This window comes from Xenopus tropicalis, chromosome 8, assembly GCF_000004195.4.
Source record: "Xenopus tropicalis strain Nigerian chromosome 8, UCB_Xtro_10.0, whole genome shotgun sequence".
Lineage (NCBI taxonomy): Eukaryota > Metazoa > Chordata > Amphibia > Anura > Pipidae > Xenopus > Xenopus tropicalis.
This window is the reverse complement of record NC_030684.2, coordinates 16,628,886-16,656,025: the sequence shown is the minus strand read 5'-3', so window position 1 is coordinate 16,656,025 and position 27,140 is coordinate 16,628,886. Positions and strand designations below refer to the sequence as shown.

General features: G+C 56.1%; 1 pseudogene; it reads right to left on the bottom strand.

Annotated features, from left to right (window-relative positions):
- The window catches only part of LOC116406649, a 46,792-nt pseudogene that overhangs the window by 6,546 nt on the left and 13,106 nt on the right, over window positions 1-27,140 (bottom strand).

Here is a 27,140-nt window from a genome sequence, read left to right as displayed (position 1 = left end):
AGTACTGAATGTGTGGGATTGCAATGGGCCTTGTGTTATATATTATAGCAAGGTTGTGTTGTTGCAAAATACAGTATTTTATCCAGAGGTTACATGGAGGGGCAGCTGAAGGGAGGGCGCTCACCCATTTGGCTCCTGGATCAAATATACAACAGCCTCTTCTGATCAGCAACCTTCTGTGTTTGGCCGACCTTATCCATAGCAGGATCCCATTCCTGTATGAGCAGGGTAAGGAAGAACTTGCTGATTTAGATGGAACCCTGATAGGCAACTCAGTACTGCCACTTAACCTTTTATAGGTGAGCGGAATAGAGTTCTGGGTAAGAAGAATATATATGTTCAAGATTTTGAACAACAGGGAGGAATGTCAGAGAAAAAAGAAACCATCTTGTTTTTTCTCCATCTTGTTCATATCATTTAATATTAGAGGGGTTGTGAAATACATTGTGTAAGAATGTTTCTGTTTGCTGTTGTAAAAACATTTTGATGAGTCCGCAAACTTGTGAAAAGCATGTTGGGTGTTGGTCAACTGGGCCTCTTTGTCTGTTCTTAGAGATAACAAAGCTAACTACTGATAAGACTGTTTCAGGACTATAAGACAAACATGCTTTGGGTTATTCGAGGTAGTATCAGCTCATAGACAATTCTCATTTAAGAATGTCTGGATACTGCCTTCGTATGTACGAATAAAATGTAGCTACAATCAAACTGGCCTATCCAACAGTTTTTCCTTGACACCGGCGCCCCCATACGGGCGTTATACAGTCACGCCGGCGCCCCATACGGGCGTTATACAGTCACACCGCGCCCCCATACGGGCGTTATACAGTCACACCGGCGCCCCCATACGGCGTTATACAGTCACACCGCACCCCCATACGGGCGTTATACAGTCAGGCCGGCACCCCCAACGGGCGTTATACAGTCACGCCGGCACCCCCATACGGGCGTTATACAGTCACACCGGCGCCCCCATACGGGCGTTATACAGTCACACCGGCACCCCCATACGGGCGTTATACAGTCACACCGGCACCCCCATACGGGCGTTATACAGTCACACCGGCACCCCCCATACGGGCGTTATACAGTCACACCGGCACCCCCATACGGCGTTTATACAGTCACACCGCACCCCCATACGGGCGTTATACAGTACGGGCGTTATACAGTCACACCGGCACCCCATACGGGCGTTAATACAGTCACACCGCACCCCATACGGGCTTTATACAGTCACACCGGCACCCCATACGGGCGTTATACAGTCACGCCGGCACCCCCATACGGGCGTTATACAGTCACGGCACCCCCATACGGGCGTTATACAGTCACGCCGGCACCCCCATACGGGCGTTATACAGTCACGCCGGCACCCCCATACGGGCGTTATACAGTCACACCGGCACCCCCATACGGCGTTATACAGTCACGCCGCACCCCCATACGGGCGTTTAACAGTCACGCCGGGGCGTTATACAGCACGCCGCACCCCCATACGGGCGTTATACAGTCACACCGGCACCCCCATACGGGCGTTATACAGTCACGCCGGCACCCCCATACGGGCGTTATACAGTCACGCCGGCACCCCCATACGGGCGTTATACAGTCACGCCGGCACCCCCATACGGGCGTTATACAGTCACGCCGGCACCCCCATACGGGCGTTATACAGTCACACCGGCACCGCCATATTAGTTGAGTCCTGATTGTAGTAGTGCACAATCCCCTGTGGGTGGCACTCACCCACCATCAGCCCCAGATGTGCCCGGTGACTGGGTGGCACTTGGATACTTACATCTACGAGGTCCAGAAACCGATTGAGGAAAATGAAGGCCGAGTTCTTCCATCCCATTCCCTGCAGGAAAGAGCATCAGCGTCAGTCACAGTCAGGGGCAGTTACACAGGGCAGTTACACAGGGCAGGCAGATGTCAGGGCAGCAGTAAGTGCCACATTATTACCCCTGTCTGAAATGAACAGTGGTACCTTGGCAGCCATTCCTGCTTCATAGAAAGCCTTGTCTGCGGGACGACGTCTGTGTGACGCAGGAGAGAGATGGACAGTTTGGCCGCCACAACCTCCTGGGGGGGGAAACACTGAGAGTCACAGGGGGATTGTGGGGGTGCGCCACAGGGACAGGAACGGAACAGCAACGGCACATAGGTGGGTACTGATAAGCTAGAGGAGAGAGAGAGAGAGGAGAGAGAGGCGGGGAGGGAGGGTCAGGCAGATAGAGAGGCAGGTGAGGGAGGGGTCAGAGAGAGAGAGAGAGAGGAGCGGGAGGGAGGGGTCAGAGAGAGAGAGAGAGGCGGGTGAGGGAGGGGTCAGAGAGAGAGAGGAGCGGGTGAGGGAGGGGTCAGAGAGAGAGAGAGCGGGTGAGGGAGGGGAGGAGAGAGAGAGAGAGAGAGAGAGGGGTGAGGAGGGGTCAGAGAGAGAGAGAGAGGAGGCGGGTGAGGGAGGGTCAGAGAGAGAGAGGAGAGGAGGGTCAGAGAGAGAGAGGAGAGAGAGAGAGAGAGGAGGGGTGAGGGAGGGGTCAGAGAGAGAGAGAGAGAGAGAGAGAGAGAGGAGGCGGGTGAGGGAGGGGTCAGAGAGAGAGAGGAGGCAGGTGAGGAGGGGTCAGAGAGAGAGAGAGAAGAGGAGGAGGGTGAGGGAGGGTCAGAGAGAGAGAGAGAGGCGGGTGAGGAGGGGTCAGAGAGAGAGAGAGGAGAGGCGGGTGAGGGAGGGGTCAGAGAGAGAGAGAGAGAGAGAGAGAGGCGGGTGAGGGAGGGGTCAGAGAGAGAGAGAGAGAGGAGGCGGGTGAGGAGGGGTCAGAGAGAGAGGAGAGGGAGGGGTCAGAGAGAGAGAGGAGGCAGTGAGGGAGGGTCAGAGAAGAAGAGAGAGAGAGGAGGCGGTAGGGAGGGTCAGAGAGAGAGAGAGGAGGCGGGTGAGGGAGGGTCAGAGAGAGAGAGAGGAGGCGGGTGAAGGGGTCAGAGAGAGAGAGGAGGCAGGTGAGGAGGGGTCAGAGAGAGAGAGAGAGGAGCGTGAGGGAGGGGTCAGAGAGAGAGAGAGAGGCGGGTGAGGGAGGGTCAGAGAGAGAGAGGAGGCGGGTGAGGAGGGTCAGAGAGGGAGGGGGAGAGGGAGAGAGAGAGAGAGAGAGAGAGAGAGAGGCGGGTGAGGGGTCAGAGAGAGAGAGAGGAGGCGGGTGAGGAGGGTCAGAGAGAGAGAGAGAGAGGAGGCGGATGAGGGAGGGGTCAGAGAGAGAGAGAGGAGGCAGGTGAGGGAGGGGTCAGAGAGAGAGAGAGAGAGAGAAGGCGGGGTGAGGGAGGGGTCAGAGAGAGAGAGAGGAGGCGGGTGAGGAGGGGTTAGAGAAGAGAGAGAGAGGAGGCGGGTGAGGGGTCAGAGAGAGAGAGGAGGCGGGTGAGGAGAGAGAGAGAGAGGAGGCGGGTGAGGGAGGGTCAGAGAGAGAGAGAGAGAGGAGACGGTGAGGGAGGGGTCAGAGAGAGAGAGGAGCGGGGTGAGAGAGGAGGCGGGTGTGGAGGGTCAGAGAAAGAGAGAGAGGAGGCGGATAAGGAGGGTCAGAGAGAGAGGAGCGGGTGAGGGAGGGGTCAGAGAGAGAGGAGGCAGTGAGGGAGGGAGAGAGAGAGAGAGAGAGAGAGCAGGTGAGGAAGGGTCAGAGAAGAGAGAGAGAGAAGGCGGGTGAGAGGGGTCAGAGAGAGAGAGAGGAGGCGGAGTGAGGGAGGTCAGAGAGAGAGGAGGAGCGGGTGAGGGAGGTCAGAGAGAGAAGAGAGAGAGGAGGGGTCAGAGAGAGAGAGAGAGGAGGCGGGTGAGGGAGGGGTCAGAAGAGAGAGAGGAGGAGGAGGAGCGGGTCAGAGAGGAGGGAGGGGTCAGAGAGAGAGAGAGGAGGCAGGTGAGGGAGGGGTCAGCAGAGAGAGAGAGGAGGCAGGTGAGGGAGGGTCAGGCAGAGAGAGAGGAGGCGGGTGAGGGAGGGGTCAGAGAGAGAGAGAGGAGGAGGTGAGAGGAGTTAAGGCAGGGAGAGGATAAGCAGGAGAGGAGGAGGAGTTAAGCAGGGATAGGAGCAGGAGGGAGGAGTTAAGCAGGATAGGAAGGAGGAGTTAAGCAGGATAGAAGAGGAGTTAAGCAGGGATAGGAAGGAGGAGTCAGCAGGGATAGGAAGGAGGAGTCAGGCAGGGATAGGAAGGAAGAGTCAGGCAGGATAGGAAGGAGGAGTCAGGCAGGGATAGGAAGGAGGAGTTAAGCAGGGAGAGGAGGGAGGAGTCAGGCAGGTAAGATCTCACCAGTGGCGGGACTCCCTGAGAGGCTGAGCGAGTGGAGTAATAATGAGCGACCAGTAACATTTGCTGGAAGTCCTGATGGGCCTGAGAGTTCACTTCGCTGGACTTGACGAGATTCTCACACTGCGGGGGGGGGGGAGAGATTAATTGCATCAAACACAGACACATGACTGCCTGTAGCCAATCAGCTCAGACTTACAGGTGAGGAGAGAGAGGGGCCCGGGGGCATTACTGCCCATACAGGGTGGTACAGGGCAGTGACTGCTACATCATTACTCATGTTTCTGCCCCCACTCATACCCCCCCTAAGGCTGCCCCCCTCTCTCTCTCTCATACCCCCCCAGCCAGGGGTACTTACAGGCACCCATACATCATACTGACACTTAACCCTTTCAATGAGGAGAGAGACAAACACTGTATCAGTCCCTGTGTCTGTGGGACATGGAGTTGGGGGGTGAGGAACCCCCTGACACCCGAGAGCTGGAGCTGCTCTGTATGGGGGGGGGGGGTAACACCCACATACACAAATTCCCCCTACTAACCACTGACAGCCCCAGATCCCTAACTGCCCCCATCTGTATAACCCGCCCCCCAAACTGACCCAGAGCTCATGCTCCTCCCACCCAATCCCGCCCCTTCTCCTCCTATTCCCATGAATATTAAAGGAGTTGTTCACTTTTGAGTTTACATACGCCCCGGCGCTAGAGGCACGCGCGCCCCGGCGCTAGAGGCACACCCGCCCCGGCGCTAGAGGCACACCCGCCCCCGGCGTTAGAGGCACGCCCGCCCCGGCGCTAGAGGCACGCGCGCCCCGGCGCTAGAGGCACGCGCGCCCCGGCGCTAGAGGCACGCGCCCCGCGCCCCGCGCTAGAGGCACGCGCGCCCCGGCGCTAGAGGCACGCGCGCCCCGGCGCTAGAGGCACACGGGGCCAATAAATAAGCAGCCAATGAGTGGACTGATTCAGCCTTACCAGTTGGTACAAGGTATCACGGAGTTCTGCCCACGCGTGGTACCCCTCCGCCTGGTTCAGTCCCTCTGCATTCACCATTTCCATGAAGATCCGCTTGTAGATGTTGAAGTTCTACAATAATGAACATGTTTCATTGAACCTTTCGGGGCAATAAAGGGGCAGAAATAGCAGCAGTTTGGGGTTCGCTCCCCAGTAACTATATGGTGCCAGGGCTGTGAGTAACCCCACTGAGAAGGGGCTGGTTTATATCTCCCTGTGGCACCTCATTGGTTCCCTGCCCTGCACACGGTGCCAATACTGGTGCCCTTACCTGCGGGTTGGCGGGGCCCCGTGCTGAGCGTAAAGGCTCAAGGCTTTGGCCCAGTTGCCCTCGGTGATGAGATGGGAGGCGAATAGCGCCGCGTATTTATGGAGAACTTTGTAATTCTGCAAGCGGAAATGCAAGAGAGGAGCTCAGGTCTCATTGGTCAAATGGCAAGCGCCAGCACCAGGCCACACCCACCCAGCAGTGCCACACCCACCGTGCACTCCTCCTACCTGCTTGGCTGCCGTTTCAATGCATTTCTCCCACTGCCCCCGTTCTGCATACATTTCCAGTGCCGCCATGACATCAACGCCCACAAGCTGCCAGCAAATAGAGTTTTAGGGAGGGAACAGAAGCCAGTGGGAGTTATGGGGAGGGGTTACACAGGCCAGTGTGGGAGTTAGGGAGGATTACAGGCCAGTGTGGGATTATGGGAGGGTTACACAGGCCAGTGTGGGAGTTATGGGGAGGGGAGTGTGGGAGTTATGGGTTACACAGGCCAGTGTGGGAGTTATGGGGAGGGTTACACAGGCCAGTGTGGGGGGGAGGGCCAGTGTGGAGTTATGGGGAGGGGTTACACAGGCCAGTGTGGGAGTTATGGGAGGGATATACAGGCCAGTGTGGGAGTTATGGGGAGGGATATACAGGCCAGTGTGGAGTTATGGGAGGGGATTACAGGCCAGTGTGGGAGTTATGGGGAGGGGTTACACAGGCCAGTGTGGGAGTTACGGGGAGGGGTTACACAGGCCAGTGTGGGAGTTATGGGGAGGGGTTATACAGGCCAGTGGGGAGTTATGGGGAGGGGTTATACAGGCCAGTGTGGGAGTTATGGGGAGGGGTTATACAGGCCAGTGGTTGTGGAGTTATGGGGGTTACACAGGCCAGTGTGGGAGTTACGGGGAGGGGTTACACAGGCCAGTGTGGGAGTTATGGGGAGGGGATATACAGGCCAGTGTGGGAGTTATGGGACAGGAGTTATGGGAGGGGTTATACAGGCCAGTGTGGGAGTTATGGGAGGGGTTACACAGGCCAGTGTGGGAGTTATGGGGAGGGGTTACACAGGCCTGTGGGAGTGGGAGTTATGGGGAGAGGGTTATACACAGGCCAGTGTGGAGTTATGGGGAGGGGATATACAGGCCAGTGTGGGAGTTATGGGAGGGGTTACACAGGCCAGTGTGGGAGTTATGGGGAGGGGATATACAGGCCAGTGTGGGAGTTATGGGGAGGGGTTACACAGGCCAGTGTGGGAGTTATGGGAGGGGTTATACAGGCCAGTTGGGATTGGGAGGGGAGAAATAGAGGGTGGTTGTAGTTGGGGGTGGGGACTGGGGCCACTTGCGGGTTCCTCACCGATTCCACTTTGCCCTGGTTCTTGAGATATTCTTTGTACTGTCCGTCCACATAATCCTCGTACCTGTGTGTGACAGTGGGGCCATTAGGTACCAGTGTGCAATGCAGTGAGGTACCACAGGGGGCAGCAGAGGTACCACAGGGGGCAGCAGAGGTACCACAGGGGCAGCAGAGGTACAAGGGATATGCAGCTCACATACACACCTGGGGTCCAGCTCTTTGGCCACTCTCTTTGCTTTGTTTCCACTCCTCCCCTTCTATAAAGGCATCGATCGCCTCCTTGATCAGGTCCATATTGAGGTACAGTTCCGCTGCCTTCATTCACAAGAGGGAGAGAGTTAGGGGCCCTAAACTGTGAGGCCCCCACAAAGCAGTTTTGGGGGTCGGATCCACCCCCCAGACAGGAGAAAGAGAGCCTTGCCCCCTGTATTACAGGATATTCTCCTGCTGTTACTCATGGCACTGCCCTTACTAAGCATGGGCACCAGTAGTGATGGGCATTATGGGGCCCAATCCCAGCATCCCCCTTACCGCGCTGTGCTTGCTGACAGATACCAGCTGAGGTCCCACCGTACGGACTACTTCCAGTCGCTTGACCGGCGGAAGGAACTTGATGGCAATCTCACCCGCCTGCAGAAACGTGTTATAAATAAATAAGGATTACTTCCCCTTTAGTTCTCTACAGTGTTTCCACGGGGGCACAGGAAGGAGAGCTGCCTATTTCTTTCTGTAGCGGCATCTGTACCTGGGGGATCCCTGGACCAAATGATCATAAGAAATCCCTTTGCTGCCAGTGGGCAATGCTGATTGGCCAGGGCATCTCAGGCAAGTCAGTGGGCAGTGATGATTGGCCAGGGCATCTCTCAGGCAAGCCAGTGGGCAATGCTGATTGGCCAGGGCATCTCTCAGGCAAGCCAGTGGGCAGTGATGATTGGCCAGGGCATCTCTCAGGCAAGCCAGTGGGCAGTGATGATTGGCCAGAGCATCTCTCAGGCAAGCCAGTGGGCAATGCTGATTGGCCAGGGCATCTCTCAGGCAAGCCAGTGGGCAATGCTGATTGGCCAGGCATCTCTCAGGCAAGCCAGTGGGCAGTGATGATTGGCCAGGGCATCTCTCAGGCAAGCCAGTGGGCAGTGATGATTGGCCAGGGCATCTCTCAGGCAAGCCAGTGGGCAGTGATGATTGGCCAGAGCATCTCTCAGGCAAGCCAGTGGGCAATGCTGATTGGCCAGGGCATCTCTCAGGCAAGCCAGTGGGCAGTGATGATTGGCCAGGGGATCTCTCAGGCAAGCCAGTGGGCAATGCTGATTGGCCAGGGCATCTCAGGCAAGTCAGTGGGCAGTGATGATTGGCCAGAGCATCTCTCAGGCAAGCCAGTGGGCAATGCTGATTGGCCAGGGCATCTCAGGCAAGTCAGTGGGCAGTGATGATTGGCCAGGGCATCTCTCAGGCAAGCCAGTGGGCAATGCTGATTGGCCAGGGCATCTCTCAGGCAAGCCAGTGGGCAATGCTGATTGGCCAGGACATCTGTCAGGCAAGCCAATGACATTAGAGTGCACCACTTTTTAAAGGGGAAATTAGCATTTGCCATGTCGCATATAGAATGAGTTTAACACATTAACTGCTGAACATTTTCAGTTCTGCTCTGCCCCTCCCCCTATAAAGTAAGTGCCCCCCAACAAGTAAAACACAGAATATTTTGGGAACTGACATTTGAAGTTATTATCATACTGCTCATCACTCCATGCAGATGCCCCCATCCTATTGGTATTTGCCCCATGGTGATACCTTCATCCAGCACTTCTCCATCAGGGGCAGGTTGTCCGTGTCGCGCACTTTCAGGTAGCAATCGACCGCCCGCGTGTATTCGCCCGCCTGTTCCCACTCCCGCGCCTGCTCCAGCATGGCCTCCGTCCCCCTGGGGGGATTCACAAAGCGCAGGGTCACTGCACAGTTACTCACCCAACAATGGCAACGTGCCCCCAGTATGGGACAGTAAGGATTGGCAGCACCTCACCTGGCACCTTTCTTTGTCACGTCCCTCTCGTACTCGAGCTGCAGCTGCTCCAGCCTCGCCGGGACGTATTCCTTGCAGATACGAATGGCGTCGCTCCACATGCCAGCCTCCTATGGTACAGAAATGCCATTGGTATGAGTGATGGGACTGCTGGGCACACAATGCCAGCCTCCTATGGTAGGGAAATGCCATTGGTATGAGATGGGGACTGCTGGGCAAACAATGCCAGCCTCCTATGGTAGGGAAATGCCATTGGTATGAGTGATGGGACTGCTGGGCACACAATGCCAGCCTCCTATGGTAGGGAAATGCCATTGGTATGAGTGATGGGACTGCTGGGCACACAATGCCAGCCTCCTATGGTACAGAAATGCCATTGGTATGAGTGATGGGACTGCTGGGCACACAATGCCAGCCTCCTATGGTACAGAAATGCCATTGGTATGAGTGATGGGACTGCTGGGCACAATGCCAGCCTCCTATGGTAGGGAAATGCCATTGGTATGAGTGATGGGACTGCTGGGCACAATGCCAGCCTCCTATGGTACAGAAATGCCATTGGTATGAGTGATGGGACTGCTGGGCACAATGCCAGCCTCCTATGGTACAGAAATGCCATTGGTATGAGTGGGACTGCTGGCACACAATGCCAGCCTCCTATGGTACAGAAATGCCATTGGTATGAGTGATGGGACTGCTGGGCACACAATGCCAGCCTCCTATGGTAGGGAAATGCCATTGGTATGAGTGATGGGACTGCTGGGCACACAATGCCAGCCTCCTATGGTAGGGAAATGCCATTGGTATGAGTGATGGGACTGCTGGGCACACAATGCCAGCCTCCTATGGTAGGGAAATGCCATTGGTATGAGTGATGGGACTGCTGGGCACAATGCCAGCCTCCTATGGTAGGGAATGCCATTGGTATGAGTGATGGGACTGCTGGGCACAATGCCAGCCTCCTATGGTAGGGAAATGCCATTGGTATGAGTGATGGGACTGCTGGGCACACAATGCCAGCCTCCTATGGTAGGAAATGCCATTGGTATGAGTGATGGGACTGCTGGGCACACAATGCCAGCCTCCTATGGTAGGGAAATGCCATTGGTATGAGTGATGGGACTGCTGGGCACACAATGCCAGCCTCCTATGGTAGGGAAATGCCATTGGTATGAGTGATGGACTGCTGGGCACAATGCCAGCCTCCTATGGTAGGGAAATGCCATTGGTATGAGTGATGGACTGCTGGGCACAATGCCAGCCTCCTATGGTAGGGAAATGCCATTGGTATGAGTGATGGGGACTGCTGGGCACACAATGCCAGCCTCCTATGGTAGAGAACTGCCATTGGTATGAGTGATGGGACTGCTGGGCACACAATGCCAGCCTCCTATGGTAGGGAACTGCCATTGGTATGAGTGATGGGACTGCTGGGCACACAATGCCAGCCTCCTATGGTACAGAAATGCCATTGGTATGAGTGATGGGACTGCTGGCACACAATGCCAGCCTCCTATGGTAGGGAAATGCCATTGGTATGAGTGATGGGACTGCTGGGCACACAATGCCAGCCTCCTATGGTAGGGAAATGCCATTGGTATGAGTGATGGGACTGCTGGGCACACAATGCCAGCCTCCTATGGTAGGGAAATGCCATTGGTATGAGTGATGGGACTGCTGGGCACACAATGCCAGCCTCCTATGGTAGAGAAATGCCATTGGTATGAGTGATGGGGACTGCTGGCACAATGCCAGCCTCCTATGGTAGGGAAATGCCATTGATATGGGTGATGGGGACTGCTGGGCACAATGCCAGCCTCCTATGGTAGAGAAATGCCATTGGTATGAGTGATGGGACTGCTGGGCACAATGCCAGCCTCCTATGGTGGTAAATGCCATTGATATGAGTGATGGGGACTGCTGGGCACAATGCCAGCCTCCTATGGTAGAGAAATGCCATTGGTATGAGTGGTAGAGAAAATGCCATTGGTATGAGTGATGGACTGCTGGCACACAATGCCAGCCTCCTATGGTAGGGAAATGCCATTGGTATGAGTGATGGGACTGCTGGGCACACAATGCCAGCCTCCTATGGTGGGAAATGCCATTGGTATGAGTGATGGGACTGCTGGGCACACAATGCCAGCCTCCTATGGTGGGAAATGCCATTGGTATGAGTGATGGGACTGCTGGGCACAATGCCAGCCTATTACCTTATAGTAGCGCGCACGCCAGTTCCGGTCTATGTGCCCGCAGTAAGAAAGCCTCTGCCTTCTGGTACTCCTTCTGCTCAAAGGCAAATCGGGCCTGTCCTTCCAGTACGTCCCCCACGCTGTCGGGATCATAGAGTTCGGCCACACGTTGGGCAGAGTCCCAGTCTTGGTTATGTACGTACCTGGGGCAGAGACAGGGCAAATGGGCACCCATGGTGGCAGCACCCGCTGAATATAATGCTAAATGTAACTTTATCTGATTAACCCGGTAACATAAAGGGCAGGTTTAATGGGACACTGGGATGCTGAGTTGGTACCTTATTTGCCCTTATCCCTTTGCCCATTTGCCTCCTTACCCCTCTGGGCACTTTCACGGCATTTCTTGGAAAATCTCCTTTACAAACGGCAGCAACTGCCCCTTTGCCCCTCTCTGTAACCAACTGAATAGACAAACCCCAACCCTGGCACCCACCCAACCCAAAAGAACAGACTGGACCCTCACATGAGTACGGCTTCCTTGGGCTTCTCAGCTTTAACGAATTCAGCCTCAGCCTCAGCAAACTTTCCCTGCAAAACAGCAATGCAATGGTCAGTCTCAGAGTCAGAACAGGGGGTGCAGGAGGGTAGGGCCGGCGCTAAGCAGGGAAGGCTCAGAGTCAGAACAGGAGGTGCAGGAGGGTAGGCTCAGAGTCAGAACAGGAGGTGCAGGAGGTAGGGCTGGCGCTAAGCAGGGAAAGCTCAGAGTCAGAACAGGAGGTGCAGGAGGGTAGGGCTGGCACTAAGCAGGAAGGCTCAGAGTCAGAACAGGAGGTGCAGGAGGGTAGGCTCAGAGTCAGAACAGGAGGTGCAGGAGGGTAGGGCTGGCGCTGAGCAGGAAGGCTTAGAGTCAGAACAGAGGTGCAGGAGGGTAGCAGGGAAGGCTCAGAGTCAGTAGCGCTCAGAGTCAGAACAGGAGGTGCAGGAGGGAAGGCTCAGAGTCAGAACAGGAGGTGCAGGAGGGTAGGGCTGGCGCTAAGCAGGGAAGGCTCAGAGTCAGAACAGGAGGTGCAGGAGGTAGGGCTGGCGCTAAGCAGGGAAGGCTCAGAGTCAGAACAGGAGGTGCAGGAGGGTAGGGCTGGCGCTAAGCAGGGAAGGCTCAGAGTCAGAACAGGAGGTGCAGGAGGGTAGGGCTGGCGCTAAGCAGGGAAGGCTCAGAGTCAGAACAGGAGGTGCAGGAGGTAGGGCTGGCGCTAAGCAGGGAAGGCTCAGAGTCAGAACAGGAGGTGCAGGAGGGTAGGGCTGGTGCTAAGCAGGAAGGCTCAGAGTCAGAACAGGAGGTGCAGGAGGGTAGGGCTGGCGCTAAGCAGGGAAGGCTCAGAGTCAGAACAGGAGGTGCAGGAGGGTAGGGCTGGCGCTAAGCAGGGAAGGCTCAGAGTCAGAACAGGAGGTGCAGGAGGGTAGGGCTGCGCTAAGCAGGAAGGCTCAGAGTCAGAACAGGAGGTGCAGAGGGAAGGCTCAGAGTCAGAACAGGAGGTGCAGGAGGGTAGGGCCAGCGCTAAGCAGGGAAGGCTCAGAGTCAGAACAGGAGGTGCAGGAGTAGGCTGGCGCGCTAAGCAGGGAAGGCTCAGAGTCAGAACAGGAGGTGCAGGAGGGTAGGCTCAGATCAGAACAGGAGTGCAGGAGGGTAGGGCTGGCGCTAAGCAGGGAAGGCTCAGAGTCAGAACAGGAGGTGCAGGAGGGTAGGGCTGGCGCTAAGCAGGAAGGCTCAGAGTCAGAACAGGAGGTGCAGGAGGGTAGGCTGGCGCTAAGCAGGGAAGGCTCAGAGTCAGAACAGGAGGTGCAGGAAGGCTCAGAGTCAAAACAGGAGGTGCAGGAGGGTAGGGCTGGCGCTAAGCAGGGAAGGCTCAGAGTCAGAACAGGAGGTGCAGGAGGGTAGGGCGCGCTAGCAGGGAAGGCTCAGAGTCAGAACAGGAGGTGCAGGAGGGTAGGGCCGGCGCTAAGCAGGGAAGGCTCAGAGTCAGAACAGGAGGTGCAGGAGGGAAGGCTCAGAGTCAGAACAGGAGGTGCAGGAGGGTAGGGCTGGCGCTAAGCAGGGAAAGCTCAGAGTCAGAACAGGAGGTGCAGGAGGGTAGGGCTGGCGCTAAGCAGGGAAGGCTCAGAGTCAGAACAGGAGGTGCAGGAGGGTAGGACTGGCGCTAAGCAGGGAAGGCTCAGAGTCAGAACAGGAGGTGCAGGAGGGTAGGGCTGGCGCTAAGCAGGGAAGCTCAGAGTCAGAACAGGAGGTGCAGGAGGGAAGGCTCAGAGTCAGAACAGGAGGTGCAGGAGGGTAGGGCTGGCGCTAAGCAGGGAAGGCTCAGAGTCAGAACAGGAGGTGCAGGAGGAAGGCTCAGAGTCAGAACAGGAGGTGCAGGAGGGTAGGGCTGGCCGCTAAGCAGGGAAAGCTCAGAGTCAGAACAGGAGGTGCAGGAGGGTAGGGCCGGCGCTAAGCAGGGAAAAGTGAATATATAGGTGAGTAATTAGGAATATTACAGGAAAGGCAGGAATAAGCCTATGGGAAGTCTCACCTCATCCTCCAGGAATATGGCGCATTTCAGGTGAATCTCGGGGAGTTTGGGTTTCATGGCCAGGCGCGCCAGCTCAAAGGCAAAATCAAAGGTACTGAAATAGAGAAGAGAACGGACATTTCTCAGCAAACACTCAGTTTTGGCCCATAAAATGCAGTGAATTGTCCAGCACAGAGTTTTGGCCAATTCAGGAATTCCAAGTCTGTACAGAACATGGTGCAGCCCAACCCAGCCATCAGGGGGCGCTCTGGGGCTTTATAGGCTCAGTACTGCTCAGTGTGGCACTCCATGGTGGTCACATAGACCCCTTAGTTAGACACCAGCAGGGGCTGGTAATAGTCTCTGTATATTCCTGCCCTGTTACACTCACAAAGTGAATACGCTCTGTCCCATGAGAAATGAGACCCCATAGCCTGTATGAGAATAGCCCCCCGCTGTGCTACAGAGACCCCATAGCCTGTATGAGAATGAGCCCCCCCTGCGCTACAGAGACCCCATAGCCTGTATGAGAATGAGCCCCCCGCTGCCGCTATAGAGACCCATAGCCTGTATGAGAATGAGCCCCCCCGCTGCGCTATAGAGACCCATAGCCTGTATGAGAATGAGCCCCCCGCTGCGCTATAGAGACCCCATAGCCTGTATGAGAATGAGCCCCCCGCTGCGCTACAGAGACCCCATAGCCTGTATGAGAATGAGCCCCCCGCTGCCGCTACAGAGACCCCATAGCCTGTATCAGAATGAGCCCCCTGCTGCGCTAAAGAAACCCATAGCCTGTATGAGAATGAGCCCCCCGCTGCGCTACAGAGACCCCATAGCCTGTATGAGAATGAGCCCCCCGCTGCGCTACAGAGACCCCATAGCCTGTATGAGAATGAGCCCCCCGCTGCGCTCCCCATAGCCTGTATCAGAATGAGCCCCCTGCTGCGCTACAGAAAACCCCCATAGCCTGTATGAGAATGAGCCCCCCGCTGCGCTACAGAGACCCCATAGCCTGTATGAGAATGAGCCCCCGCTGCGCTACAGAGACCCCATAGCCTGTATGAGAATGAGCCCCCCGCTGCGCTACAGAGACCCCATAGCCTGTATGAGAATGAGCCCCCGCTGCGCTACAGAGACCCCATAGCCTGTATGAGAATGAGCCCCCCGCTGCGCTACAGAGACCCCATAGCCTGTATGAGAATGAGCCCCCCGCTGCGCTACAGAGACCCCATAGCCTGTATGAGAATGAGCCCCCCGCTGCGCTACAGAAACCCCATAGCCTGTATGAGAATGAACCCCCGCTGCGCTACAGAGACCCCATAGCCTGTATGAGAATGAGCCCCCTGCTGCGCTACAGAAACCCCATAGCCTGTATGAGAATGAGCCCCCCGCTGTGCTACAGAGACCCCATAGCCTGTATGAGAATGAGCCCCCCGCTGCGCTACAGAAACCCCATAGCCTGTATGAGAATGAGCCCCCCGCTGTGCTACAGAGACCCCATAGCCTGTATGAGAATGAGCCCCCCGCTGCGCTACAGAAACCCCATAGCCTGTATGAAAATGAGCCCCCCACTGTGCTACAGAGACCCCATAGCCTGTATGAGAATGAGCCCCGCGCTGCGCTACAGAGACCCCATAGCCTGTATCAGAATGAGCCCCTGCTGCGCTACAGAGCCAGAGACCCATAGCCTGTATGAGAATGAGCCCCCCGCTGCGCTACAGAGACCCCATAGCCTGTATGAGAATGAGCCCCCCGCTGCGCTACAGAGACCCCATAGCCTGTATGAGAATGAGCCCCCCGCTGCGCTACAGAGACCCCATAGCTTATGAGAATGAGCCCCCCGCTGCGCTACAGAGACCCCATAGCCTGTATGAGAATGAGCCCCCGCTGCGCTACAGAAACCCCATAGCCTGTATGAGAATGAGCCCCCCGCTGTGCTACAGAGACCCCATAGCCTGTATGAGAATGAGCCCCCCGCTGCGCTACAGAAACCCCATAGCCTATATGAGAATGAGCCCCCCACTGTGCTACAGAGACCCCATAGCCTGTATGAGAATGAGCCCCCCGCTGTGCTACAGAGACCCCATAGCCTGTATGAGAATGAGCCCCCCGCTGTGCTACAGAGACCCCATAGCCTGTATGAGAATGAGCCCCCTGCTGCGCTATAGAGACCCCATAGCCTGTATGAGAATGAGCCCCCTGCTGCGCCCCCATACGAGCCTATACCCCCGCCCATATGAGCCTATACCCCCGCCCATACTCACCAGTTCTCTGCCGCGTAGTCAATGGCCATCTCCACCAGGCTGAACTTGGAGAGTAGCTTCACTGCCGCCTCCCCCCCAAACTCTTGGCCCACAAGTAGGCCACCTTCTTATGGGCATTGGCCGCTCCGTGGGATTTAGCCACCTGTTAGGAAAGTCCATTGGCCGGAGGAATAAGAGGTTGGGAGGGAAGAGCAGCAGCGAGGGAAGGAAAAGGGGGACACCGAGGGAACAGACCCCAAGAGTCAGGGGAAGAATCATATGCAGAATTATAGAGGGAGAGAAATAAACGAGTGGAAATGTGGAGGGAAACGTGAGGCAAAGGGGAGGAGTTTGTAACAAAGAGGGAGGGACTAAACGACTAAATATGTGGGAAATGGAGGGGTAGAAAGGAAGGGCAGTTGGATAAACTCACCCTGTGCGCATCCTCCCACATGTCTGCCCCCCGGTACATGTTTACTGCGGCCTTCCAGTCACTGCCTTCCAGGTAATGGTACTCGGCCTCTTGGTAACTTCCCTCCGTCTCCAGCTCCTGTGTCGGGGTACAAACCCTCAGGGGTCAACCGTGTGGGGCAGGGGGGAAGAAGCAGGGGTATCAGGCCTTGTGGGCAGGGGGGAAGAAGCAGGGTATCAGGCCTTGTGGGCAGAGGGGATGGACAGGGAAGAAGCAGGGTATCAGGCCTTGTGGGGCAGAAGAGGGGGCAGGGGAAGAAGCAGGGGGTATCAGGCCTTGTGGGCAGGGGGGATGGACAGGGGAAGAAGCAGGGGGTATCAGGCCTTGTGGGGCAAGAGGGGGCAGGGAAGAAGCAGGGGGTATCAGCCTTGTGGGCAGGGGGGGGAAGAAGCAGGGTATCAGGCCTTGTGGGGCAGAAGAGGAGGGACAGGGAAGAAGCAGGGTAGGAAGGCACTCACTTTGCCCAGGTGTAGGTGGGTGTCAGTCAGGAGATCTGGATGGAATTTCTGCACCAATCGGATCATGTCCTCGTACATCTTGTGCTTCTTGTACATCGTAATTGCGAGATCTGCTTCATCCACCGTGATGTACAGCCTGACGGGCAAACCAGATACATGTCTCTCCCTGTCACCGGCTGTCTCTCTCTGTCTCTTGTCTGGTAGCCGTGTGTGTCTGTCTGTCGGCTCCACTGACTGCGTGTCTGTCTGTCGCTCTACTGACTGCGTGTCTGTCTGCTCCCTAGTTACTGGTGTCCATCTATTGCCTATAGAGTGCCCATTGGTCAGTCTGTGGGTTCCCAGTCACTGAGAGTGCCCACTGGTTTATCTCTGGTTCCCAGTCACTGAGAGTGCCCATTGGTCAGTCTGTGGGTTCCCAGTTACTGAGAGTGCCCATTGGTCAGTCTGTGGGATCCAAGTCACTGAGAGTGCCCATTGGTCGATCTGTGGGTTCCCAGTTATGAGAGTGCCCACTGGTCAGTCTGTGGGTTCCCAGTTACTGAGAGTGCCCATTGGTCAGTCTGTGGGATCCAAGTCACTGAGAGTGCCCATTGGTCGATCTGTGGGTTCCCAGTTATGAGAGTGCCCACTGGTCAGTCTGTGGGTTCCCAGTCACTGAGAGTGCCCATTGGTCAGTCTGTGGGTTCCCAGTCACTGAGAGTGCCCATTGGTCGGTCTGTGGTTCCCAGTCACTGAGAGTGCCCACTGGTCAGTCTGTGGGTTCCCAGTCACTGAGAGTGCCCCATTGGTCAGTCTGTGGGTTCCCAGTTACTGAGAGTGCCCATTGGTCGGTCTGTGGGTTCCCAGTTACTGAGAGTGCCCATTGGTCAGTCTGTGGGTTCCCAGTCACTGAGAGTGCCCATTGGTCTGTCTGTGGGTTCCCAGTTACTGAGAGTGCCCATTGGTCAGTCTGTGGGTTCCCAGTCACTGAGAGTGCCCACTGGTCAGTCTGTGGGTTCCCAGTTACTGAGAGTGCCCATTGGTCGGTCTGTGGGTTCCCAGTTACTAAGAGTGCCCATTGGTCAGTCTGTGGGTTCCCAGTTACTGAGAGTGCCCATTGGTCAGTCTGTGGGTTCCCAGTTACTGAGAGTGCCCATTGGGTGCCCAGTTACTGAGATGGTCAGTCTGTGGGTTCCCAGTCACTGAGCTCGTGGCTCTCAGAGTGAGGAAGGACCCGTTACCTCTCGGCCTCCTTGTATTTGCCCTGTTTCTCCAGCTCCCGGGCTTGGCCTATGTACATCCCCGACACATCCTCGTGTTCCATGCATCTCACTGCCAGCTGGAAAGCACAGATACCGGCATTATCCTCCCGCCCCCTGGGGCACCCACACTATATATATATATAATAACATGGCACCCAGTCTCCCCCTGCCCAGATATACAATACACAGAAATCCCCAGTCCTGGCCAAGAGCTATCGACCCTCCTCTCCAGCCTGGGGCTACCGACCCTCCTCCCACAATGGGAAGCCCCTCCCCAGCCTGGGGCTACAGACCCTCCTCCCACAATGGGAAGCCCCTCCCCAGCCTGGGGCTACAGACCCTCCTCCCACAATGGGAAGCCCCTCCCCAGCCTGGGGCTACAGACCCTCCTCCCACAATGGGAAGCCCCTCCCAGCCTGGGGCTACAGACCTCCTCCCACAATGGGAAGCCCCGCCCCAGCCTGGGGCTACAGACACTCCACCCACAATGGAAGCCCCTCCCCAGCCTGGGCTACAGACCCTCCTCCCACAATGGGAAGCCCTCCCCAGCCTGGGGCTACAGACCCTCCTCCCCACAATGGGAAGCCCCTCCCCAGCCTGGGGCTACAGACCCTCCTCCCACAGGGAAGCCCCGCCCCAGCCTGGGGCTACAGACCCTCCTCCCACAATGGGAAGCCCCTCCCCAGCCTGGGCTACAGACCCTCCTCCCACAATGGGAAGCCCCTCCCAGCCTGGGGCTACAGACCCTCCTCCCACAATGGGAAGCCCCCCCAGCCTGGGGCTACGACCCTCCTCCCACAATGGGAAGCCCCTCTCCAGCCTGGGCTACAGACCCTCCTCCCACAATGGGAAGCCCCGCCCAGCCGGGGCTACAGACACTCCTCCCACAATGGAAGCCCCCCCCAGCCTGGGGCTACAGAACCCTGGACCCCTCTCCCACTGGGTAAGAGCCAAAGAGAAGCAATTCCCAGTCTCCTACCGAGTGTGCCAGCTCCAGTGCCCGGCCTGTGTGTACATCTCAATGGCATCCTTGGTTCTGTCGGCCTTAATGTACAGATGCTCTGCACCTGAAGGGAACAAATGTCAGTGTGAGGGACAGGAGACTCTGGTGGGTGAGGCTGGGTGCTGGGTCAGTGTGAGGGACAGGGAGACTCTGGGTGGGTGACAGGACAGGGAGACTCTGGGTGGTGAGGCTGGGTGCTGGTCAGTGTGAGGACAGGAGACTCTGGGTGGGTGAGCTGGTGCTGGGTCTGAGGGACAGGAGACTCTGGGTGGGGAGGCTGGGCTTGGGTCAGTGTGAGGACAGGGAGATCTGGGTGGGACAGGTGAGGGACAGGAGACTCTGGGTGGGTGACTGGTCAGTGTGAGGGACAGGGAGGGTGGGTGAGGCTGGGTGCTGGGTCAGTGTGAGGGACAGGGAGACTCTGGGTGGTGAGGCTGGGTGCTGGGTCAGTGTGAGGGACAGGGAGACTCTGGTGGGTGAGGCTGGGTGCTGGGTCAGTGTGAGGGACAGGGAGACTCTGGTGGGTGAGGCTGGGGGCTGGGTCAGTGTGAGGGACAGGGAGATTCTGGGTGGGTGAGGCTGGGTGCTGGGTCAGTGTGAGGGGACAGGGAGACTCTGGGTGGAGGCTGGGTGCTGGGTCAGTGTGAGGGACAGGGAGACTCTGGGTGGGTGAGGCTGGGTGCTGGGTCAGTGTGAGGACAGGGACTCTGGTGGGTGAGGCTGGGTGGGGTGGAGACTCAGTCTGGGTCAGTTGTGAGGGACAGGGGAGACTCTGGGTGGTGAGGCTGGGTGCTGGTCAGTGTGAGGGACAGGGAGACTCTGGGTGGGTGAGGCTGGGTGCTGGTGGAAGGAGATGCTGTGCTATGATCAGTAAGTACCCACTCACACTCACCTCGTACTCCTTGAGGAGGGCATAATGCTGGGCAATTTTCAGGTAATAGCTGCGCGCAGTTTCTGGTGCCTGAAGTTCCACAATGTGCAGGGCTTTCTTCCACTGGCGGGCCCCAAGTGCTGCCTCTATGGCTTTCATGGAGCAGCTGGGGGAATGGGGTGCAATCATTTACCCTAATCGGGACTTTGTGTACAAAATGTGAGGCATCTCCCTTCTGCCCCCCACTCCCAGAGGAACCCCGCGTGCTCTGCCCCCCACTCCCAGAGGAACCCCGTGCTTCTGCCCCCCACCTCCAGGAGACCCGGTGCTTCTGCCCCCACTCCCACCCTGGTGCTTATGCTCCCACCCCGGTGCTTCCCCCCACTCCAGAGGAACCCCGGTGCTGCCCCCACTCCAGAGGAACCCCGGTGCTTCTGCCCCCCACTCCCAGAGGAACCCCGTGCTTCTGCCCCCCACTCCCAGAGGAACCCCGGTGCTTCTGCCCCCGACTCCCAGAGGAACCCCGGTGCTTCTGCCCCCCACTCCCAGAGAACCCCGTGCTTCTGCCCCCCACTCCCAGAGGAACCCCGGTGCTTCTGCCCCCACTCCAGAGGAACCCGGTGCTTCTGCCCCCCACTCCCAGAGGAACCCCGGTGCTCTGCCCCCCACTCCCAAAGGAACCCGGTGCTTCTGCCCCCACTCCAGAGGAACCCCGGTGCTTCTGCCCCCCACTCCCAAAGGAACCCCGGGTGCTTCTGCCCCCCACTCCCAGAGGAACCCCCGGTGCTTCTGCCCCACTCCCAGAGGAACCCCGATGCTTTCTGCCCCCCACTCCCAGAGGAACCCCGTGCTTCTGCCCCCCACTCCCAGAGAACCCCAGTGCTTCTGCCCCCCACTCCCAGAGAACCCCGGTGCTTCTGCCCCCCACTCCCAGAGGAACCCCGGGTGCTATTTCATTTGCCCCCCACTCCCAGAGGAACCCCGGTGCTGATTTCCATTTGCCCCCACTCCCAGAGGAACCCCGGTGCTTCTGCCCCCCCCCCACTCCCAGAGGAACCCCGGTGCTTCTGCCCCCCACTCCCAGAGGAACCCCGGTCTGATTTTCATTTGCCCCCCACTCCCAGAGGAACCCCGGTGCTGATTTCCATTTGCCCCCACTCCAGAGGAACCCCGTGCTGATTTCCATTTGCCCCCCACTCCAGAGGAACCCCGTGCTGATTTCCATTGGCCCCCCACTCCCAGAGGAACCCCGGTGCTGATTTCATTTGCCCCCCACTCCCAGAGGAACCCGGTGCTGATTTCCATTTGCCCCCCACTCCCAGAGGAACCCCGGTGCTGATTTCCATTTGCCCCCCACTCCCAGAGGAACCCCGTGCTGATTTCCATTTGCCCCCACTCCCAGAGAACCCGGTGCTGATTTCCATTTGCCCCCCACTCCCAGAGGAACCCCGGTGCTGATTTCCATTTGCCCCCCACTCCCAGAGAACCCCGGTGCTGATTTCCATTTGCCCCCACTCCCAGAGGAACCCCGGTGCTGATTTCCATTTGCCCCCCACTCCCAGAGGAACCCGGTTGCTGAATTTCCATTTGGCCCCCCACTCCCAGAGGAACCCCGGTGCTGATTTCCATTTGCCCCCACTCCCAGAGGAACCCCGGTGCTGATTTCCATTTGCCCCCCACTCCCAGAGGAACCCCGGTGCTGATTTCCATTTTCCCCCCCACTCCCAGAGGAACCCCGGTGCTGATTTCCATTTTGCCCCCCACTCCCAGAGGAACCCCAGTGCTGATTTCCATTGCCCCCACTCCCAGAGGAACCCCGGTGCTGATTTCCATTTGCCCCCCACTCCCAGAGGAACCCCGTGCTGATTTCCATTTGCCCCCCACTCCCAGAGGAACCCGGTGCTGATTTCCATTTGCCCCCCACTCCCAGAGGAACCCCGTGCTGATTCCATTTGCCCCCCACTCCCAGAGGAACCCCAGTGCTGATATCCTTGAGTCCATAATGAAAACAAACCAAGGTAAAATGAATTAAATGGAGTGAAAGTGAAAGGAAGGGCCCATAATTCCTGTCGGAGCAGTAATACCCTTGTGCCCCAGTCCCACCAACTCACCCAGCCTCAATGTAATGGTTAATTGCTGCATCTTGTTGCTTCTGTTGCACCAGGAAATCTCCCCACGACTCCTCCAGTTTCACCACTTCCCCGGGAAGCTGCCCCGCGCGAGCTCAATGGCTGCAATAGACAGCGAGAAGGCAATGACTTCTCTTGCCTTATTATTAAAGGGAAACTATCCCCCCCAAACAATCTAGTCTCTATAGAAATATATTGCATACCACAGCTCATATGTAATACCTTGCTCCATCTAAATAAGCCATTTCCATATAAATATACTTGTTTAGCAGTATGTGCCATTGGGTAATCCTAAATAGGAAACTGCCATTATAAGTACTAAGGGCCGCCCCCTGGATCATAGGAGTCACAGTGCACACAAACAAGTCAAGGCACACATACATGCTAGGCCCCATCAGCCAATGAATGGGCAGAGCTGCATTACTTCCTATCAGGTGATCTCTGAGGGAGCACACAGCTGCATTACTTCCTGTCAGGTGATCTCTGAGAGAGCACACAGCTGCATTACTTCCTGTCAGATGATCTCTGAGGGGGCACACAGCTGTATTACTTCCTGTCAGGTGATCTCTGAGTATTCATTCTGGGTATAGTTTTCCTTTAAAGCCCCACACTCAGAGCGGACTGACAGAAGCAAAGGGGTGCAGAGAGACAAAGAGGGAAGGGAGGAGACAGTGGAAAGGAGAGAAGAAGAGAACACAGATATATAAGAAAAAAACAAAGAAAAAGGTGGAAAGGGTTCAAAAGAGGGAAAGTCGAGGTCCCCAAGGGGTAGGGGCACCACAGAGCAGCTAAGGGAAGGAATGGTACCTTTCTGGAAGGCATTGTCCTTGCAGTAACACTCCAGGGCTCGGCGGGGTTGTTTATCTTCTCAAAGAGATCTCCAGCCTGTAAGAGACAGCCATTACTGCTGCACGGACTCTATAGGCGGCCCCAAGGGGAATACACACAGCAGGGGCACAGGGGGCAGAAACATGAACCCCCCCCAAGTCCTACACTGAATCTTACCCTCTCATAGAACTCCCCCTTGATGAGAGCAGAGGTAACCCTCCCAATGAGCTCGGGGTCAGAGAGCAGCCTATCATGGGCCAAGCACACCGGGCAGCCTTAGTTGGGAGACCCGCTCTCAAATAGAGGTTCAGAGCCGTAATATAGTCCCCCTCCTGCTCAAACACCTCCCCCGCTCGCTCTTCCTGGTGAGTCTCGGTCAGGTACTGCAGGTGGCTCCGCCTCAGGGTCTCAAATTCGGGGTGCTCCTAGTGAGAAAAGGAATTATGGGAGGCGTTACTGACACAGGAGTCCCATCATGCCCTGCTCCCCCACCTGGGGTATAAGGAACGATCAGTGCAAGTGTAATACAAGGATTGGTACAAGGAGGATGACGAGGATAAGAGAAGGCTGGAAGATGATGAGAGACCCAGACTTGGGCAAGTTAGAGCGCTAGAAGGTGAGTAATGGGATGTGAGAATATTGCATTTCAGCTGCCTGCCCCTCGGGGCGGTACCTTGGCTCCTGGCACAGCAATGAACTCCTCCCACCAGTGCAAGTCATGGTACATCTTCATCGCTTCAAGGACATCATTCTGCACAGAGCATGATGCATTGGGGGCGCTAGAGGACTTATTGGCGTTATCGGCATATCAACGCTTGTGTTACTTGCTATTGCTATTCTAAGTTTAAAAAAGCCATTTTATAAGCCAAACTTATAAAAAAAAAAAAAAAAAACACCTGTAGCTGCCCCGGCTGGGGGCTCTCACCTGCTCCAGGTAGATCATCTCCGCCAGTTTGAAGTTCTCTTCCAGAACAGCCAGACGCGCACGAACCTGGTAATAATCAGTTCCATCTCCCCCCTGAAAGGAACAATGAGGCTCCATAAGCTCCAGTTGTGGCCCCGTATCTTATCTCCAACCAATCGATACTCACATATTCCTTAGCAGCCTCTTCAGCCATCCGATTGGTCTCCCGGAGGAACCTTCACCTGCTCACCTACCAGCAACGGCCACACCTAACCTGCCCAGCGCCAGTGATACCCTAACCTATACCCTAACCTACCAGCAACGAGCCAGCAACACGGGGAGGATACCCTAACCTACCCAGATACCCTACCAGCAACGAGCCCCCCAGATACCCTAACCTACCAGCAACGAGCCCCCCAGATACCCTAACCTACCAGCAACGAGCCCCCCAGATACCCTAACCTACCAGCAACGAGCCCCCCAGATACCCTAACCTACCAGCAACGAGCCCCCCAGATACCCTAACCTACCAACAACGACGGCAAGTGCCCCAGGCACCCCCTAATGTTGTAACAGAGATCCCTGCTCAGTACCCCACCTGTCAGCAATAAGGAGGTATCTGCCCTCCAGTGCCAGCTTGGCCAGGCGCCTCCACATTGCCTCTGTCTCTCTTGACATCTCCAGGGTCTCCAGAAACGCTGCGGCTCTGCAGGGGAAGATGGTGCCCATTACATGGCTAGTAATGCTCTGGGCTTATACAGGCACTGATACAAACCCAGTACATACAGCCCCCCCCCCCCCCACTTCCCCCTTAAAGAAGAAGGAAAGGCATTTTTGCAAGTTACTGCCAATAGATTAGCACAACAGTGCCACCTAGAGCCCTATATGTATTCTGCAGAAAGCTTTACCTGCCTGAGTAACAGCCCTAGCAGTTTCCTCTGTTTGAGTAAGATAGCAGCTGACATTTTAGCTTGGTCTCAGTAGCTACTTGCTGCAGCTCTGGCTGCTGGTAGTTCAGATTACGGCAGAGAGGGGAGGGGGAGAAAAGAAAAGGGAGGGGGAGAGAGTAGTGAGGGATTTCACTGACAGGGAGTCTGACACAGAGGAACATGTGACACAAAAGGAGACAAGAAATCCTGTGTTTCCTTTGACAGAGGACTCAGTGCAGTATTTCTGTGAGTGCTTATGGCTGTATTTACACAGACCTTTCTGATAAAGCTACTGAGATTGTACCTTTCCTTCTCCTTTAACTGCACCTTTGTTCCTGCTCAGGAGCTGCTGGACCCCCAGCATGAGCAGTACTGCCCCACTCACACATCTGGGCAACGGCAAAGAGCAAATGCTGAAGCACCAAAGGGAAGTTGCTATAGGCAGAGAATAGAGCGACATGGCAGCTTCCTCCCCGGTACAGCACAGACAGATTACTGACTGGGTCACTCACCTGTAATAATCTCCATCATCTATGGCCGTCCCAAACTCTATCATCCCCTCGTCCAGTGTGTAAGAGATCGTATTAACCCCTTCAGTGACAATGACTTCTGTCTTTCCTTCCTTCCTCTCCAGATCCACAATGTCCCCCTGGGGCCACAATCAGACACAACATGAACATAAAAGGTTCCAATGATTGGAATATGGGCATTGCTGCAAAGGCACTACACTGGAATATGCATTGCCACAAAGGTACTACATTGGAATATGGCATTGCTGCAAAGGATCCATGTGACAGCTGTAGTCCCCAGATTTCAGTATCAATAGGCGGGACCTAGAGAAGCCCCCCACAGTCAGAGAATTCACGGGTGCCAGCGAGGTGCTAGGCGCACTTTAGTGTTTATGGGAAGCCCCTGTATCAGTACCCTATCTATATACAGTGGTACAATCATACGATTGGGTGGGGCAGGGCGGGCAGCATCAGACTGGGGGTAGCACAGATTACCTTTAGGGGGAACATGGTGACTGTCTGGGGGTCTATAGTGTACCAAACACAGAGATTACTCCTGTTCTGGGCCACCACCACGTCACTGCCTGGAACCCATTGCACGTAGGAGCAGTAATCTAGAATGGCCGTCTTCTTGCTGCTCTCTCAATGTCGTAGAGGTTTAACTGGTAAAGGAGAAGAATAAACGCTTAGATTGTGGGTGAATCTGGGCAACACGCAGCAGGGTGAGTGGTGCATGGCATGGTGCAGCAAGGTGTATATATTATAGGGTGAATGGTGCATCTGGCACAGGGGGAGATGGGTTGCAGCAAGGCTGTATATATTATAGGGTGAAGGGTGGTGCATCTGGCACAGGGGAGATGGGTGCAGCAAGGCTGTATATATTATAGGGTGAGGTGGTGCATCTGGCACATGGTGCAGCAAGGCTGTATATATTATAGGGTGAGGTGGTGCATCTGGCACAGGGTGGGCAGCAAGGCTGTATATATAGGGTGAGGTGTGGCACAGGGGGAGATGGGTGCAGCAAGGCTGTATATATTATAGGGTGAGGTGGTGCATCTGGCACAGGGGGAGATGGGTGCAGCAAGGCTGTATATATTATAGGGTGAGGTGGTGCATCTGGCACAGGGGGAGATGGGTGCAGCAAGGCTGTATATATTATAGGGTGAGGTGGTGCATCTGGCCACAGGGGGTGGGGGCAGCAAGGCTGTATATATTATAGGGTGAGGTGGTGCATCTGGCACAGGGGGAGATGGGTGCAGCAAGGCTGTATATATTATAGGGTGAGGTGGTGCATCTGGCACAGGGGAGATGGGTGCAGCAAGGCTGTATATATTATAGGGTGAGGTGGTGCATCTGGCACAGGGGGAGATGGGTGCAGCAAGGCTGTATATATTATAGGGTGAGGTGGTGCATCTGGCACGGGGAGAGTGGGGAAGGTGGTGCATCTGGGGGGAGGTGCATCTGCAGGGTGCAGCACAGTACAATGTTTGTTGTTAGTGCAAGACAGCGTGATGCTACCGTGAAAAGGGGATTTTGGACTCACCGGAAAATCTTTTTTCTCATAGGCTGAATTGTCAGTGCAGACGTTAGGGTTTTGTTTTCATTTACCCCCTGGAGGCAGGACAGAGAACTGAACCCTGGTCCCTCCCACTGTATATATAGCTCCACCCTCTCCCATCAGTTCTGTTAGTAAGCTCAGTCAGTGGAGACAGTACAGATAGAAGGAAGGCCAAGAGACAACAGACAAAGGATAGTGAGAAAGAGGTCCCGTTGCCGTTGCACGTCTAACCTCTGGGCCCCCCACCTGAGAGTCAGTTGTTGGAAGACAGCCTTGTTGAGGGACCATTCTCCCTGGTCAATGGTTGTTTTGCTCAGATAGTCCCCTTCCCATTCTGTACCCC